This window comes from Bubalus bubalis, chromosome 4, assembly GCF_019923935.1.
Source record: "Bubalus bubalis isolate 160015118507 breed Murrah chromosome 4, NDDB_SH_1, whole genome shotgun sequence".
NCBI lineage: Eukaryota > Metazoa > Chordata > Mammalia > Artiodactyla > Bovidae > Bubalus > Bubalus bubalis.
Genome location: NC_059160.1, coordinates 100948362 through 100966343, shown reverse-complemented (window position 1 = coordinate 100966343; position 17982 = coordinate 100948362). Strand labels below are relative to the sequence as shown.

General features: G+C 43.9%; 1 long non-coding RNA gene across 4 annotated transcripts in view; it reads left to right on the top strand.

Annotated features, from left to right (window-relative positions):
• LOC102393752 overlaps nt 1-17982 on the top strand; it is a 57592-nt gene that overhangs the window by 1082 nt on the left and 38528 nt on the right. The window contains exons 2-3 of one of the 4 annotated variants that reach the window (XR_006550655.2): nt 5113-5296; nt 6313-8357. This is a non-coding gene — a long non-coding RNA (uncharacterized LOC102393752). Of the gene's footprint in view, nt 1-3092; nt 5297-6312; nt 8358-17982 lie in introns of those variants that run through there. The other 3 variants (XR_006550654.2, XR_003108964.3, XR_006550656.2) reach the window with 3 other exon arrangements.

Sequence of the window (17982 nt, the reverse complement as noted above, 5' to 3'; positions counted from 1 at the left end):
CGGGCCGCCCCTGGAGGAGCGTGCTGGGAGAAGGTGGGGGTTGCAGCGGTCCTCTCCCTGCGCCTTTTTTGGGCATCTAGTGGAACAGAACTCGCATATTTCACTGGATACCATCCGGTTCGAGCTGGAGGAGGCCTGCGCGGGAGGTGACGCCTCCGACCCGCCCCCACCTGTTGCTGATGTCCCTTTCTGTTAATGGGACCTGGAGGCCAGGAGCGGAGAGGCAGGATACCCTGCAGCGGAACTGAGACGTGCAAAATCTTTCAGCCCAAGCCCTCCAACAGTAAAGGCAGGGAGAGAAGTTGATTTCCATTTAGCCATTTTAAAAGTGCAGTTACCTGAGCCTAGGCATCAATTTGGGGTGATGGTCGCAACACTTAAACTTGAAACATTTAGCTTTGCCCATGCGTCTGAACCTTTCAGCTCCTCTCTAGACATTTTATAGAATGGCTTTCTAACCGCTGGGTCCGAAAAAGTGCGGTGTAAAAAAAAAAAAAAAAGCGAACTCCAGGAGTTGATAATGGACTGGGAATCCTGGCGTGCTGCAGTCCATGGGGTCGAAAAGAGTCGGAGACGACTGAGTGAACTGAAGTGACTTGAAAGAAAGGGCCCCTGGGTGGCGACGGCCGGAGTTTGAAGGGGTCCGTCCCCACCCCTTCCTAAATGTGCGACGTTGATTATATCCTCTACCTTTTTAAGCTGTAGTCTTCCACGTTGGCATAAGGAAATTGATAGAATCTCTGTGATGATTGAAAAGGTAAAGTGAGATGCCCTAAGACGTTGTTGGTGTGTCATTAAGCATTGGTATTATTTTGATCTTTCTGAATTTGGAACCTGCAGAATGGACCCAGTCCTTTCCATCCCAACGATGCTGTGTGAGGCCTAAGAGCCCGCCTGGAATTCCCTAGTCTCAGGAGAAATCCTCTGAGGAACTGCGCTAAGCAGTGTAATCCATCGCGATTCAGATGTCAAGAAAAGCACGTGCTGTGACACACCGGCACCAAAATCCTTTAAACCAGTTAGATACAAAATATACCCAGCTGCCTTTCTAACTTCTCCCTACTGCTCCCCTCTTAAACACTCTGTACCCTGTGCTGATATAATTGAAGTAATAGGGGTAATGGGCATTTACCACACATTGGCTGCTGCTGCTGCTAAGTCGCTTCAGTCGTGTCCGACTCTGTGCAACCCCATAGACGGCAGCCCACCAGGCTCCCCCGTCCCTGGGATTCTCCAGGCAAGAACACTGGAGTGGGTTGCCATTTCCTTCTCCAATGTATGAAAGTGAAAAGTGAAAGTGAAGTCGCTCAGTCGTGTCCGACTCTTAGCGACCCCATGGACTGCAGCCTACCAGGCTCCTCCATCCATGGGATTTTCCAGGCAAGAGTACTGGAGTTCTGTGCCATTGCCTTCTCCGCCACACACTGGGCATGGTCTTAATTTGTGTGTTTACATACAGTATTTCCAGCAGTCTTCAGAAAACCCATGCAAATTATTCCTGTTTACAGAGATTAAGGAATTTGCCTGAGGTCAGAGGGTAGCAAATGGTGGGGTGGGGATTTGAGGTCTGACTCTTTACAGACCCTTAAGGATTACCATGTATCCGTATTAGAAGGCCTGTGGAGACCGCGCCCACCACACTTCCTTATTCCTCCTGAAGTTTGAAAGAATCAAGGTCTGCACTTGTGAACTGAATTTTGGCCACCAGGCATTTCTGGGCTTCATGTTTTATGTTGCTGCTTCCCCACAGATGTCAAGGATCAAAAGTCAGGCTCATTTCCTTCCTGCTCCTTTTACATCCGGTGGTTTTCTTTTTCTTCATCAGTCAACCATTCAATAAATGCCCGTCTAGCTTTCTTCGCGTATGTCTTGGATGCTTATCCTCACAGCCACCATTACTGACGTGTGTTGGTGTAGCACCCAGGACCTGAGTTCAAATCTTAGCTCTGTCTCCTAAGGAATAGTTTGACAGAGGAAAGTCATTTAACCACTCTGGGTCTCCCTTCATTCATTCACCCATTTATTCATTTACTCTGGATTCCAGGAAGGCAGTCGTGAGTAAAACAGGTAAGAATCCTGTCCTCCTGGAGCACACGTTCTAGTGAGGACAATAAACAAAATAATTATACAGCATATTAAAAAGGGAAAGTGCTAGAGTGAAAAATAAGGCGAGGAAAGGAATTCAGCAGTATGTAAAATGGGGAATAGTTAGGCCCGCCCCGAACGACTGTGAGGGTTAGGGACAGCCAAGATGATACAAAAGGCACAAAGTAGGTACTCAGTGGATGATGCTTTTTAAAATCACTGCTACATTTCTGCATAAAGCTGACTGGCTGTTGCTGATTATCCTGCTTTGAATCTCATTCTGGCCCTGTTGCCAGGGCTCCCAGGAAAAGCTCTCTTAGGAGAATTCCAGTGACTGTGAGAATCACAGGCTTCTTTACTTCCGGAGGCCTCAGTTCCCTGCTTAGGGTATCAGTCACATATAGAAGACTGTGTTTGAAGGTTGCAGAATATGGCCAGTCATCTCTGATCCATTTTCACAAGGGCACAGAAACAGTTTCATAGATCCTGCTGTCCCTCTGCGTGTGTGTTTGTGCATGCAACGAGCACCTGTGCTGAATTCTTCCTCGTATTTCCTCCTGGGAAGTTCCTTAAAATCTTGTGGCTATAAACGTTTGCTTGGTTATTGGAGAAGCATTCCAACTAGGCAGGAATTTTCCTGCATTTGAGAACACTTGTGATTTATGAGACCTAAAAGGGTTGGTACGACCTTTAATCTTCTTGGAGTAATCTCTGTGAATACAGTGACATTTATTAACACATCATGTGAAAATAGTTAAACAGATTTTCACCTAATATGGAGAGCGTGTTTTGGAAGATCAAACTTAAAATGGAGCCTTCTGGCATATCCAGGATTCGGTATTTTTAGAGGTCCTGGGGAGGCCCTCAAAGTGACAGTCGAGTGAAGTCAGACAGAGAAAGACAAATATCATATCATAGTGCTTATTTGTGGAATCTAAAAAAAAACAAAAAATGGGTACAAATGAATTTATTTACAAAGCAGAACTAGAGTCACGGTTGTAGAAAACAAACTTACCGTGAGGAAAGGGGAGGGGAGGGATAAATTGGGAAATTGGGATTGACATATACACACCACGATATATAAAATATATAACTAATAAGAACCTGCTTTATAGCACAGGAAACTGTCCTCAATACGCTAATGATTTTTTGGGAAAAGAATCTGAAAAGAGTGGATATATGTATATGTATAACTAATTCACTTTGCTATATATCTGAAATTAACGCACCATTATAAATCAATTATACTCCAATAATTTTTTTTTTTTAAGTGACAGTCGGTGACTTTCAGGACAGCTAAACCTCAGAACAGAATTTAACTGCATTTGAAAAATATGTTTGAAATAATCTGACTGTAAATAAAGAAAGGGCATATGGGTTCACAAGGGCTTCCCAGGTGGCAGAGTGGTAAAGAACCTGCTTGGCCAATGCAGGAGACATGGGTTCAATTCCTGGTCTGGGAGGATCCCCTGGAGGAGGAAATGGAAACCCACTCCAGTAGTCTTGCCTGGGAAATCCCATGGACAGAGGAGCCTGGCGGGCTGCAGTCCATGAGGTCGCAAAGAGTTGGATGTTACTGAGCACACACACAGGAGGTTCACAGACGTATGCTGAGCTTTCCTGACAGGTGCCTCAAAAAGACAGCAACTTATGTCAGAACAGCAGGAACTGTACAAGAGGCCCAAATCTCTGACGATAGGAAACCCAGGTAATATACAATGATGGGCTGTGCATGGAGAAAACCAAAGGGAGTTTCAAATATGAGCGCCAAATTAAAATACCATGACTGCAAATCCGGGTTTGCCAGCTTACCACTTCCAGTGTGGCAGTTTCGTGCAGCTTGCCCTAGGGGTCAGCAGCAGGGAGCTTATTCAAGGGTCTGCAGGATCTTACTGAAGGCAGGTTAACAATTTCCCCAAACAATGCAGCACTGAAGGGAAAGGCGGGAGAGCTTAGATGGTGACTGACAAACAGCTCGAGTTCCAGAGTCACGGCCACAGTCACGTGGAGGGGGCAGACGGAGCTTTCCCGTAAAAGATGGCGCTTCCTCACCTTGCCGGAATGATACAGCCTGAAGGAAGATAGGAATTCCTGTGAAGTTCAGACCTTGACCCCAATCGGGCAAAGCTTCTAAACCTTAGGTCTTTATCATCTTTCGCCTGTTTCTGTTTCCCATCATCTAATGGAATGCCCATTAATGTACTTTGTGGATCCCACAGAGATGATATCAAGAATATTGAACATGTCTTTGAACATAACTTTGTAAACTTGAACCTAACTTTGGAAATTAGTTTCTAGTAAGGAAGTTCACGTAAAGCCAGCAGTGTTGATTTCTTCCTTCAGATGCTTTTGTCCTTTTCCTTCCAAGGGGAAAACATTCGTTGATTTTTCCCTCTCATCCTTTATCAATTTTTTGAGGGGGGCCCCCCTGTGTCGCATAGCATGTAGGATCTTAATTCCCAGAGCAGGGATTGAACTTGTGCCCTCCACAGTCGAAGCACTGAGTCTTAACCACTGGATCACCATGGAAGCCCTTCCACTTACCCTTTATTTTCACAAAGTAGGAAATGTAAAAGCGCATGTAAATATGTATGTTTGAAATCATCAGGAGTTGGCATCTCTACGTCAGCAGTACAGCCAAGTTCATTTTCTGTTGGTTTCTTTTCAGTTTTCTTTTTTGTTTTGTTTTGTTTTGGGAAAGCAACAACGGCACTTTGCTTCCCCTTGTACTATTTCCAAAGCCTCGGCAAGGATCTTTGGTGAGAAATTAGGCCTTCGGGAGAGATGAGGGCCTATATGTATTCATCTTTCCAGAACCTTCCCTGGCCTAGTCATGGGACCTCATGTGTGAAGGACCCTGCACACTGGCCTTGCTGCATCTACATGAAGAACATTTGCCTTGCACCTCCTTATGTGGGCCATATTTCCCCGGGAGACTTTTTTCCTCATCTTGCGTTCCTTTATTTATGCAGGTGTGAGCAGTACAAGTAGCTGTTGTATAAGAGAACTAATTATTTTTCTAAGTAGGTACTATTTCCTGCCAGCCTGTTTTTGCCAGCAGTCAATGGAAACGGCTGTGTGTCCACAACGCAAGGACTGCTTTAGCTCCGTTGATCACACGTAAGAACTCACTGATTCCCCAAGAATGTATCAGTGGAACTCCAGAGGCCTCCAATCTCCAGTCTGCTCCAGTCCTGCTTTGGGCCATTCGGTGAGCTAATTACAAAAGTTGTATTTGGATAGTCCATGAAAACAACAACATAAAGCTACAATTGAGTCTACATCAAGCTTTGTACATGTTCAGTCTAACTACCGGGGTAATTCTGCATAGCAGGAATACTGTTATCACAGTTTTATAGTGGGGAGGGCTGGCCTCAAATATCAGGTCGTTACCCTGGAATTCAAATACCTCAGTCCCTTCAAAGCCTCTTTTGTACACCTTTCTCCCTGCCTGATAAGAGTGACTTCATACAACCTGTCATAAAAGAGCAGCGTCTACTGGTTTTGTTCAGTTTGATCTTGCAGGTCAAGACTGGAAGTTCTAGAGTCAGACCAACTTGGATTCTAAACCTTTCTAGCATGTGACTCTGAAGGAAATCACATAACTGTCTTATACTTCAGTTTCCTTATCTCTGAAGTGAGGGAAGTTTATCAGAGGACTATTGTGATAAATGAGTTATATTTGTAAAGGGGTTAGAATAGTCCCGAACCAATACTAATTCATTGATAGTTACCTGTTTTTATTATTCACACATGCACATACAGCTCTTAATAAATGTTGATTGACCTCTCTGAAAAGGGATCATATCATGAGAAACAATACAGTGTCAGTTCTGTTCTTAGGAATAGAAAGAAAAAAAAAATTCATGCAAGGTTCTGAAAGAAAAATGTTAAAGAACAGAGCCCATTGCCTTACCACCCCTCTTAGTGGCTACTGTAAGCAGCCTAGATTTCAAGGTGCCTAGAGATCTGGATAAGTAAATTGGGGAGCTTGGGGACATTGGTTGTCTCAGAGGGACTTCCCAGCAGTCTGGGATTGCAGCAGGCATTCTTCCCCTCCATCTCTGATGGCTCACAGCCATTCCCATTGTCTGCACAGTCTTGTTCTTCACTCACTAAGCCGTGTCCAACTCTTTGCAACCCCATGGGCTGGAGCCTGCCAGACTCCTCTGTCCATGGGATTTGCCAGGCCAGAATACTGTAGTGGGCTGCCATTTCCTTCTCCAGGGGATCTTCCTGACCCAGGGATCGAATCTGCGTAGAGATTCTTTACCACTGCGCTGCCTTGGCATCTCCCTGCACAATCTAAAGGAGGCAAATTGGAAATCTACTGGCCGAAGCAATGCAGCCATCCTCCGTGATCTGGGTTTGTTGTCGCTGATCCTGAAGGTTTTAAGGCCTCCTGCATCCAAGAAGTCTCCTCTGGGAAGTTCCTTCCTTCCTTTGATGTCTCGCCTGGCAGGAGCTTTTCAGGTAGAGGGAGAAGGAGCTGAGTCAGAACTGAGTATGAGAGCCACTCTCCCATGAATGGGAGGAGTCTTCCATTTGTGGGTGAAGGGTGCTTTTGCTGAAGGCCGCATGGTAGAAGCGCACCTCGCCTTAAGTAAACGGGCCACCTGCTCAGCACATTTGCTATAGTAATTTTTGCACGTGCGTGATTTCAAAGTTATTTTTATTAAATGTCTGACGAATGTGCTTTGTGTGTGTGTGTGTGTGTGTGTGTGTGTGTGTGAAGTCTGTCAAGTTTTTCTGGAGCCATCAGAAATTTTAGATTCTTTTCAAAAGTCTAAACCCTTGCTTGGCCGTGCCCTCCCCTCCCCGCCTCCCTTAATCCACCCCGCTGGCCTGACCAGTTTCCCAGGGACAAAGCCTTTATAATGGGGATTTCTCTGCCCTTTTGTTAGAGTGTCTATATGGTAATTTCCTTTAGGTAATTCAGTATAGCTCCTGTAGTACTCTAATGCTGTAAAGATGAAGAATTAGCTGTGACATTCTCTAGTTAGACTCAGTGACCTGTGAGGTTTTTTTTTTAATTTGCGTAAAAAAGGTTAAAAAATTATTTCTGTTACTGACATTGGTGGCACTTGCGATGTGTCATTGTTAGCAGATGCCCCTCTCTCCATGGTCCCAGGGGGATAGAGAAAGAAAGGCACTCTGGGTAAGAGCCAGGTGGCATGAACGAAGGTTTGGAGGCAAGGACAGCTGTGCATGAGAACTGGAGAGCAGGTGAGCAGTTAGAGAGGGCGTGCATGTTCAGTCGCTCAGTCATGTCCCACTCTTTGCGACTCTATGGGCTGTAGCCCACCAGGCTCTGTCCATGGGATTCTCCAGGCAAGAATACTGGAGTGGGTAGCCTTTCTCTTCTTCAGGGGATCTTCCCAACCCAGGGATCGAACCCAGGTCTCCTGCATTGCAGCTGGATTCTTTACCATCTGAGCCACCAGGGAAGCCCCAGTATACCGGACTGGGTAACCTACCCCTTCTACAGGGGTCTTCCCGACCCAGAAATCGAACCCGCGTCTCCTGCATTGCAGGCGGATTCTTTACTCACTGAGCCACGTGGGAAGCCCTATAAAGGGCACAGAGGCAAAGAAAGAGGAAAGGGAGTTTAAGGCCAGGTGGACCTGGGCTTTGGATATCCTGCTAAGGAGTTTGGAATTTTTATTTAGGCAGTGAGAAGTCATCACAGATATTTATATGTGTGACGTGATTTCAGAATATGGTTCTGTTAACAAAAGGAGTGAGTAGACTGGAGGACAGAGAGAAACTGGGGGCAGGAAAACCAATTAGGAAGCAATTGCAATTGTTGAAGAAAATGATGCTCTTCACCACAATAGTTCTGTTCCTAAAATAATGAACTAATCATCTTGCTTCGTTTTATTCTTCTTATTTCTGAGGCTAGAAAAATCACTTCGCCCTTCTGCGACTCAAAATCCTTCCCTATTAATAGAAGATGACAAAATCCTTATCTTACCTCACACCGGGAGGTACTGAGAGATGCTTGTAATTGTAGCCAGGAAAGGAGGGGGGAACGTTCTTCTAAATGCCAGTGATGTCATTTCTCTCCAGGAGGGAAATTGCCTTTTGCCTCTAACTTTTTATTATGAAAATTTCAGACCTGCAGAAAAGTTGAAAGTGGAGTAAAAGCATCCTAGCTAAGCTTCTAAAGAAGTTCCACTACTCAAGAAGTGGTGTTTCTAATACATGCAACAAGTGGGATTACAAACACTGTTCCTTAAAGTGAAGTTTTGTTAATAAATAAATGAATACGGCTTCTGTCCCTCATATTTTTCATTAGAAACAAAATTGTAAGGGATTAGTCCTATTGCTGCAATGGAGGTGGAGCGGCGCCCCTTATCTGTAGACAGAGCTAAACACGGTTATTTAAGTGGAGAATTGGGCATATTGCTTTCAGGTATTCTTGTGTTTGGGGTAGCAGAGGACACCTGGCCGTGCCTTTTCCACCTGCTCCCAGAGTCTCTCTGACAACGAGATGTCCATTTCACTGCCCTGAACCATAGCAGACTTCTCTCCTCTTTTTGGAAAAATATCATCAGTATCTGTTGCAGAATGCAGCACAGATTGAAAATGTTTTATGCTTTGTCAAAATGACTGTTTTCTACCTTTCAGAGAATTCATGCTCGGTATCTCTGATGAGTTGGGGCAAGGTCTTCTGAGGGGTAGAAGAATAAATCACGTGGGGACACTCCCCGCAAGTAGGTTACAGCTGGGACCATGATCTAAGAGAGACTGTTGCAGAGGTAGCCTCAGTGTGGTCTTAGTATCAAGTTCAAGATCCATAAGGATGGTGGTGGCGGTGACAGAGTCCTGCCAACACGGGATGGGAAGATTTAGGCTTACAGTGAGGAACTGCAAAAATCTTCATTTTATGTATGAAAACTAAGTGATTATAGAATGATGGAATAAGAAGACATGGCAGGAAGGCATAATAAGATAACATACAGTACTTTCTAAAGTACACTTACATAAGGAAGAAGTGATTAGTTCTCCAAAATGGAAATATTTGCTCTGGTACAGTAAATTATTCTGTTTAATTTGTTCTCTCTTACCATGCATTTCTTGGAAAACTTAATGGCAAAATTCATCACCAAGCAATTGGGAGATTACAAATTACAGAAGAATAACTTAACTTTTTAAAGCTTGCACAAATGAGGTCTTATTTTAAGGGCAGTTTAAATATCACAATATGAGTTATCAAGATATGAAAAAACATGGAAGGAAATTAAATGCATGTTGCTAAATGAAATAAGCACATCTGAAAAAGGCTACACACTGCATGATTCTCACTATATGACACTCTTGAAAAGACAAAACTACTGAGACAGGAAAAAAATCAGTGATTGCTAGAGGTTGTAGGGAGAGAGGGGTGAATTGGTGGAGTACAGAGGATAGTTAAGGCAGTGAAACTATTTTGAACAGTATTAAAATGCTGGTTATGTATCAGTATATATTTGTTAAAATTCATAGAATGTACCGAACTGAGAGTGAATCCTTATTTAATTTGTGGACTTCTGGCGATAATGACATCTCATTATGGGTTCATGGCTTATAACAAATGGATCACTCTGGTGGGGGATGTTGGTAATGGGGGCGGCTGCGCATGTGAGTGTATGGGAAACCTCCTGCTCAGTTTTGCCCTAAATGGAAAATTGCCCTTAATAAAGTTTATTTTAAATAAATAAAGCTTATTTTAAAATAAATGAAAAAATAATGTGTATGTTGCTTCCAGTTGACTTGGAACAACAGAATAGAGTTTTCTCGTGAATTAGATGAAAACTCCCTTTCAAATGTCTACATATACAATTTTTCCTCCTCTTAAAAAAATTAATATTAGTGACATATTTGGATAGATAATACTCAGACTTCCCTGGTGGCTCAGACGGTAAAGAATCCGTCTGCAATGTGGGAGATCTCGGTTCAATCCCTGAGTTGGGAAGATCCCCTGAAGGAGAGCATGGCAACCCACTCTGGTATTCTTGCCTAGAGAATCTCCATGGACAGAGGAGCCTGGCGGGCTGCAGTCCATGGGGTCACAACGAGTCGGGCACGACTGAGCGCCTAAGTCACAGCACAGATAATACTCATGCATGGAACAAAATTCAAAAGGAAAGAAGTGGTAGAGAGTTAAAGTAAGCCTCTCCTAGACACCTAGATCCTTTCCCTAGAGACAATAATTGTTAACTAGTCTGGTGCATGCTCCCGAACAGAGAGACTATACGTATACAAACATACACATTTACTATTGCTGATGTTATCATTACACAACAGTGCAGACTAAACATACAGGAGTGCAATTTGATTTTTCACTGAACACATTTTGGAAATGGGCTCACATCAGAAAACATAGAGCTTCCTCATTCTTTTTAGTTGCTATATAGTATTCCATGGGCTCCCCAGGTGCTGCTAGCGGTAAAGAACCTGCCTGCCAGTGGAGGTAGACATAAAAGATGTGGGTTTGATCTCTGGGTTGTGAAGATCCCCTGGAGGAAGGCATGGCAACCCACTCCAGTATTCTTGCCTGGAGAAGCCCATGGACAGAGAAGCCTGGCGGGCTACAGTCCATGGAGTCACAAAGAGTCGGACAGGACTGAAGTGACTTCAGTTCAGTTCAGTTCAGTCACTCAGTCATGTCCGACTCTTTGCGACCCCATGAATCGCAGCACGGTGGATGGACAGGCCTCCCTGTCCATCACCAATTCCCGGAGTTCACTGAGACTCACGTCCATCGAGTCAGGGATGCCATCCAGCCATCTCATCCTCTCTCGTCCCCTTCTCCTCCTGCTCCCAATCCCTCCCAGCATCAGAGTCTTTTCCAATGAGTCAACTCTTCGCATGAGGTGGCCGAAGAAGTACTGGAGTTTCAGCTTTAGCATCATTCCTTCCAAAGAAATCCCAGGGCTGATCTCCTTCAGAATGGACTGGTTGGATCTCCTTGCAGTCCAAGGGACTCTCAAGAGTCTTCTCCAACACTACAGTTCAAAAGCATCAATTCTTAGCACACACAAATAGTTTTCCGTTGTGTGAGCACAGCATGGTTTATTTGTGAAATCTTCCTGTCAGTGGGCATGGTGGTTCCTCATTATCTTTTTTACCAGTGCAAGCAATGACTGCAGTGAGTACGCTTTTATTCACTTATCCACTTTGTGTATGAGTATGTTTGTGGGATACATTGTTACATGTGGAATTGCTTGGTTAGAGTATGCAAGTATATAATTTTGCTTCTTGTCACCCAAATGCCCCTTTCTGAGACTGTATAGTTTGCATTCTTACCACTAATGTATTTTTTCGTACCTTAGCTGACACACTGTGCTGTCCAAGCTATTGCCAATCTGACAGATGAATCTTTGTATCTCATGGCAACTTTAACTTCCATTTCTCTTACTAAGAGTCAGATCAAGCATCTTGGCACATGTTTAAAGGCTGCTTGAATTTCTTTGTCTTTGAACTATCTACTCATATTCTGTCCTGCTTTTTTTTTGGGGGGGGGGGATTGGTAAATAAAATAAAAATCCTATTTTACTTTTATACCTTATTTTTCAACCATAATATTAAGTTGATAGTAGCCACTGAACTTAAAATACCATAACTCAATCATTAGCTTCAAATTAAAAAAAATAATGTAGAGGCCTTTAATAACCCCTGAACACACTTTGATATATAACTCACTGATACCTGACTTTTTCTTTCCATCTCATTCTAAATGCCATCTTATAATGAATGCTTTTCTCATTCCTCAGGCTTGCTCAGGATCCAAGAGTCCCAATTTTTGTTTCTTTTGTTTTAATCCCAGAAGAGTGTTTGTCTTAAATTCAGCCTCAGATATTATTATCAATGCAAACCTTCTGAAGAATTTTAACTCATTAAAATAACAGCCTTAATACTCTCTTCCAACATTCATAGACTCTACTTTTCAGTAGCACTAAAAATCTAAGTGCCTTTATCCTCACCCCCTTTCTCTCCATAAGAAGATACTATCTGATTCATTAAATATGGAACTGAAATATTTTTCACTTTCTCATTCTGGGTATGGTTTAAAGTGTCTTGTTTACAATCTTCAAATATCACATTGCTCTTGGTGTCTGATATTCTCAAACTGTCAATTAAAAGATACATATTTTACCCAAAACAGAATGTCCTGAATCAAAAAGATTTTGATTTTTCCTTTGAAACAGATTTACTGTATGTACATATCAGGAATTTGCTGAGAGTGAAAGGGAAGGGAAGGATACAAGGAAGACGGAGCGTGGCATCAAATACAATAGAGATCTGGAGATAGGTTTGTAAATACCAGGCTATATGTAAGCGAAACTGTTTCTGGGTTGTTCTTTCTGAGCCACAGTGCAAGCTTTCTAACCCGGGGAGGGGTTGGCAGATGCTCCCTCCAACCAGGCTGTATAGAAGCAATCAGTTTGAGAAAAGAACGGCTAGTATCCAAGCATCCTGTGGTGAGATGAAACCCACTTACAGAGAAGTTAGATTTAGAGAACATATTCTCCACCCAGAGGCACTTCACTGGAGCAGCTCTAGTTAACCTTGATATAAACTTTAGATCTCTGTTCATTCTTATTAAAAAGAAAATAGACTGTAGGTAGGAGGCTAGACTGAAGATATGATGTGTGGGTTTTTTTTTTTTTTTTAATCATTAGCCAAATTCCCTAGAGAATAAAACCTATGGCAGAGATTGCTATGACGGCCCCTGCAATCCCAGGGCTGCAAAAGTGAGACACAGAGATGAGACAGGGGAGAAAGGAATGCAGTTACTAGGCAGGCGTGTTGGGGACTGGCCATAAAGTCATGAAGAATTACGAGCCAGTTGCTCATCCTGCAAGTCACCTTGAAACAATCCATCAGATAGAGGTGGGGGTGGAGAAAGGAAGAAGGATTTATCTTCTCGGCCTCTAGTTCCTTGATTCAAAGTTTTAGTCCCCTGCACATCTGGGTTGTTACTCAGCCATTTCAGGGAGCCATTAGGGAAGCCGGATTCCACATCTTAGCAAGCTGCCTGGAAGAGACGGGAGGGCAGCAGCCTTCCCTGGGTATGAGTTTTGTCAGGTCCGACCTGGGCCAGGAACCACTGATGAGGTTCCTGTTATGGCAGGTGAGCTGTGATTCCACCAGATCCCCACCCCAATCCCCCACCCCCTCCAGCCCCAGGAGGCTGTCCATTCAGGACCATGCTGGGGCTGGGGGTCAGGTGAAGCTGGGTGGGACATCCCAAGAACCACACAAATTAGTCTGGTATGGCCATGTTTATAAATTATGAAGAGTTATTTTAAAGCTTTTGGGGATCCAAGAATTAGTGCTTTTGTGAAGGTTAATATGAAGGACTTTCAGATAAACAACTCATCACATCATAATGAAGGTGAAAATTCTATTATTTACTAGATTTATGATGACAGATTTTTTTTATGATCATTTAGATTGATTTCTGGACTGAGTTTACTCATTCTTGATCAGATGACTTTTATGATTAAAGTTGATTCTGAAGGAGTGTTCATTAATTTTAAAAAAATGCATTTTACCACAGTTCTTTGTTTCCGAGTGGTATATAATAATTTGTGTTAAGAAACATGGGCTTCCCTGGTGGCTCAGTGGTAAAGAACCCACCTGTCAATGCAGGAGACTTGGGTTCAATCCCTAGGTTGGGAAGACCCCCTGGAGAAGGGAATGGCAACCCACTCCAGTATTCTTGCCTGGGAAAGACCATGGACAGAGGAGCCTGATGGGCTACAGACTGTGGGGTTGCAAAAAGTCAGATGTGGCTTAACGAATAAGTAGGCATGCTCACACATTAAGAAACATACCTCAGCTTCTAGACATGTATTTTACCAAAAATCCTATTGCACTAAAAACGAACAAGCTCTTACCTCTCTGCACATTCATTCACGTGCTCACACCAGAGTCCCGTCCTGTGCAGCTAGAGGTGGGAGGGCAGATGGTGATGATGGAAGTGGGGGGAAAAATCAGTGGAAGAGTTTATTGATGGAATGAGTTTCGTAATCTAAAAATAAAATAGCCACAATTACTTATCCTAATGTGACATCCAGATTACATTTGGAAATTTACTTAGAAGTAACAGGAGGGTCTACATGAAACCTTCTGGGAAAAAAAAGTCAAGCTTTTCCAAAAATGTATGTTCTCTTGGATTCTCAGGATTCTGGAAACTTATTTCAGTTATCCAAGTGAACAGACCATCTTTGGTATCATCTCCATATATATAGCAAAAAGCTACCTTTGGAGAGCAATACATGGACACTTGTCCCTACAACCGTAGTGTCTTTATGTCCTTTCTGCACCCCTGGCCCCCGCCAAAAGCCCCATCAAGAACAATTGTGTTTTCCTGCTTAATGCAGATTTCTATCTATAGGTAGTCTGTCTCCTCTGGCTTCCCTGTATACATCTGCCAACCCCTTCCCGGGTTAGAGAGCTTGCCCTGTGGCACGGAAAGAAAACTCACGTCCTGACTTCATATTCTACAGGAGAAAGAAGACCGCACGAGAAATTCTCTTGCTACTAACTGAAAGGAGTTTATCACCTTATTAGAATGTTTAATGTCAAAACTTCAAAGAGAGGACCAACATTTCAATCTGAACCTAGCCTGAGTTTCCCACTCTCCCTGGAATTTCAATGTCTGAGAGGAATCTGAGCAGATGTGCAATTACATGTTAGTATCTGAAATCGGGCACAGCCCCCACCCAAAATGAGTGTACACTGACTCCCAAAGGTTCGTGTCCAGAGGGTGGTGGAGGGAAAGAACAACGGAGGCAGCCACATGCCCACACACTCAGCCATCTGCTGTTCCAACCACACTTCTCTCCCCTCCGTTTCCTGCAAATGATTCATCTATTCTTTTTCTCCTTCTTCAAAGATAACTGTGTAGGCATTCAAAGAGGGGAAAGTCATTAAGAAAAATGGAATCTGGAGTTCTTAGGATGAGGTAGAGCAGATTAAACAGTCTGGAATTTCACAAAGCAAACAGCGTGGGCGTGGGCTCCGGGCTCCTCTCTCCTACTGGTACCCTGTTCCGTAAGAGCCACTTGTCATCCGTCGTGAGCAGGTCAATGAAAACAGCTGCATGTAAACTGTGAGTGACTGAGCTGCTAAAGAGCAGAAGAGGAGAGGATGGGGGAAGTCAGTAGAGGGAGGAGACACCATCATACCTGGCTTCTGTCTCTGACTTTACATGAATGAATGACATCTTTGTGACTTTCTTTAGTAAGCAGACCAAAAGGCTGCCATCAAAGTCATGCTTTAAAGGAGACCTTGACCCATAGCCAGAGAAGATGATTATGGCCATGTCCCCACCACCAAAGTATTTTAGTGACAGCATGCTACGTGTTGCTAAGCATGCTCAAAAAGGACTTCGTAGACAGTTCCTGAATTGTGTCTCTTGGAGGCAGATGGCCCTCCGTTCCAATCCTGGCTCTTCGTTCAGCTTCAGGGACATTAGGCAAGATTGCGAAATCTCTGGGACTCTCAGTTGCCTCATAAGTGTGTTGGGGGATAAGGATACCTCCCTCCAGGGGTTGGAGTGAGGACTGAAGTGGATGATGTAGGTTAAGTACTTCCTGGGGTCTTCAAAAGGAAGTAGATACACAGATATCAGATGATTAGGGAAATGCCTTATTATTTCATTTCATCTTCTGCCACACCTACACCTTGATGCTAGCAAGGTCAAGAACTCAAAGGAACGAACTCTATAGACTATTTCAGTAATGCATGTGCGCGTACTAAGTCACTTCATGGTATCCAACTCTTTGCAACTCTATAGACTGTGCCCTTCAGGCTCCTCTGTCCATGAGATTCTCCAGGCAAGAAGACTGGAGTGGGTTGCCATGCCCTCCTCCAGGGGATCTTCCCAACCGAGGGATTGGATCTGGGTCTCCTGCACTGCGGGTGGATTCTTTACAATCTGAGCCACCAGGCAAGCCCTTTTTCAGTACCACTCTAACCTATCCTCATCAGGAGAGAAAGGGGCAGTCATCATGGGGGAACCAGCAATCAAACTGCAGGAGAGGGAGGAAGAGAGAGGCAGAGAGACAAGGAGGGCCTGATGTCATCTTTTCCCACCCCCAACAGTCACCACATCCCGGTGGCAAGTGAAAGGCCTGAGAAGTGAGTGATCCTATTGCTGAGTAGAATGAACAGATCTCAGATCAGACTGACTTCTTAAAGACTCTAGCATGATGCCTCCATTTTTTCACCTGTAAAATGGGTGTCATAATAGCACTTCCATCTTGAGTTGTTATGAAGATGAAATAAGATAATCTATGTAATGGACTAAACACAGGCACCCAGGACAGTCAGCAGTACATAACTGTTATCTACTGCTATCATTCTGTATCCTTTGTCAATATGTGGAATGTTAACAATTCATTTGTTAACTTGTTTATTGATCAGCTTCCATTTGATAAATACTTGCTCACCCCATTAAGTGAACTGAATCATTCAGTTACACCATCCATTTATTTATCATCAAATATGTGTTCAGATCTTAGGCTGTGCTGGGCTCAGGAGATGCCAAAGCTCATTTGGCAAGAAGCTTGAAGGCTACTCAGGGAGAGATGTGTAAAGAAAAACAGGATAAGACAAGGTGTAGAAAGTGTCAGGAGTGAAGAAGGGATTCACAGAGGAGACGCTTTTTGAACTAGATCCTGAGGAGTTAGGACCTGTGAATTTCAAGTAATTAAAACATCTTGTGAAAAGGGATGAAATTGTTAAAAAAAAAAAAAAAAAAAAAGTGGGCTGAGAGCCACGAGAACTTTGGTGTGGGTGGTGCTTGGCCATCTGCCTGGTGTCTTTCCCTGAATTCAGGCTCAATCCTGGTCTGAGGCCATGGAAACTCATGTGCAGCTCAGCCCTACCCCAGGAGTTGAACACAAGTCTACTCTTAGTCAGAGGAAGTGTAAGCAGTTCATCTAATCAGTATCTGGTCAGCTGGGCTCCAGGTTTATCTAATCAGTATCTGGTCAGCTGGGCTCCAGGTTCTGTTCTGAACTCCTGTTTCATCTCCATCTGTGGCAGCTTGATCCACGATGGGTATTGCCTGCCAGATTCCTACTCTTCATCCTCTCAGGTAGGGTACAGACTGATGACCTCTTGTTGAAAATCTCTGATGACCACCATATGGCCAGCCCATCACGGCCTAAACAGGAACTCCCATTTACAATCTGTTTCAACTGCCCAACAGAACTGCCCCTAGAGTCCTCACATAAACAGACCTGGTTTGGTTCCCCACTGATGGAATGTCTAAACTTCATTCCATCTCTTGCTAATGCTCTACTGTGGTGTTGGTAGCACCAAACATATGCTGTAGGGGACACAGCTTATGCAGTATGCTTCAGCAAGTTCCCCACAAGCATTTGGACTTAGAGAAGACTCTTGAGAGTACTTTGGAGAGCAAGGAGACCAAACCAGTCAATCCTAAAGGAAATAAACCCTGAGTATTCATTGGAAGGACTGATGCTGAAGCTGAAGCTCCAATACTTTGGCCACCTGATACGAAGAGCCAACTCACTGGAAAAGACCATGATGCTGGGAAAGGTTGAAGGCCAAAGAAGAAGGGGGCAACAGAGGATGAGATGGTTAGATAGCATCAATGGACATGAATCTGAGCAAACTCCAGGAGATAGTGAAGGACAGAGGAGCCTGGCATGCTGCAGTTCATGGGATCACAAAGAGATGGATACGACTTAGTGGCTGAACAGTAACAAGGTATCCATTAAAAGCCCCCAGAGATGGGACTTCCCTGGTTGTCCAGTGGTTAAGAATCCACCTTGCAATGCAGGGGGCACAGGTTTGATCCCTAGTTGGGGAAGTAAGATCCCACATGCTGCAGAGCAACTAGAAAGTCCGTTAGCCACAACGAAAGATCAT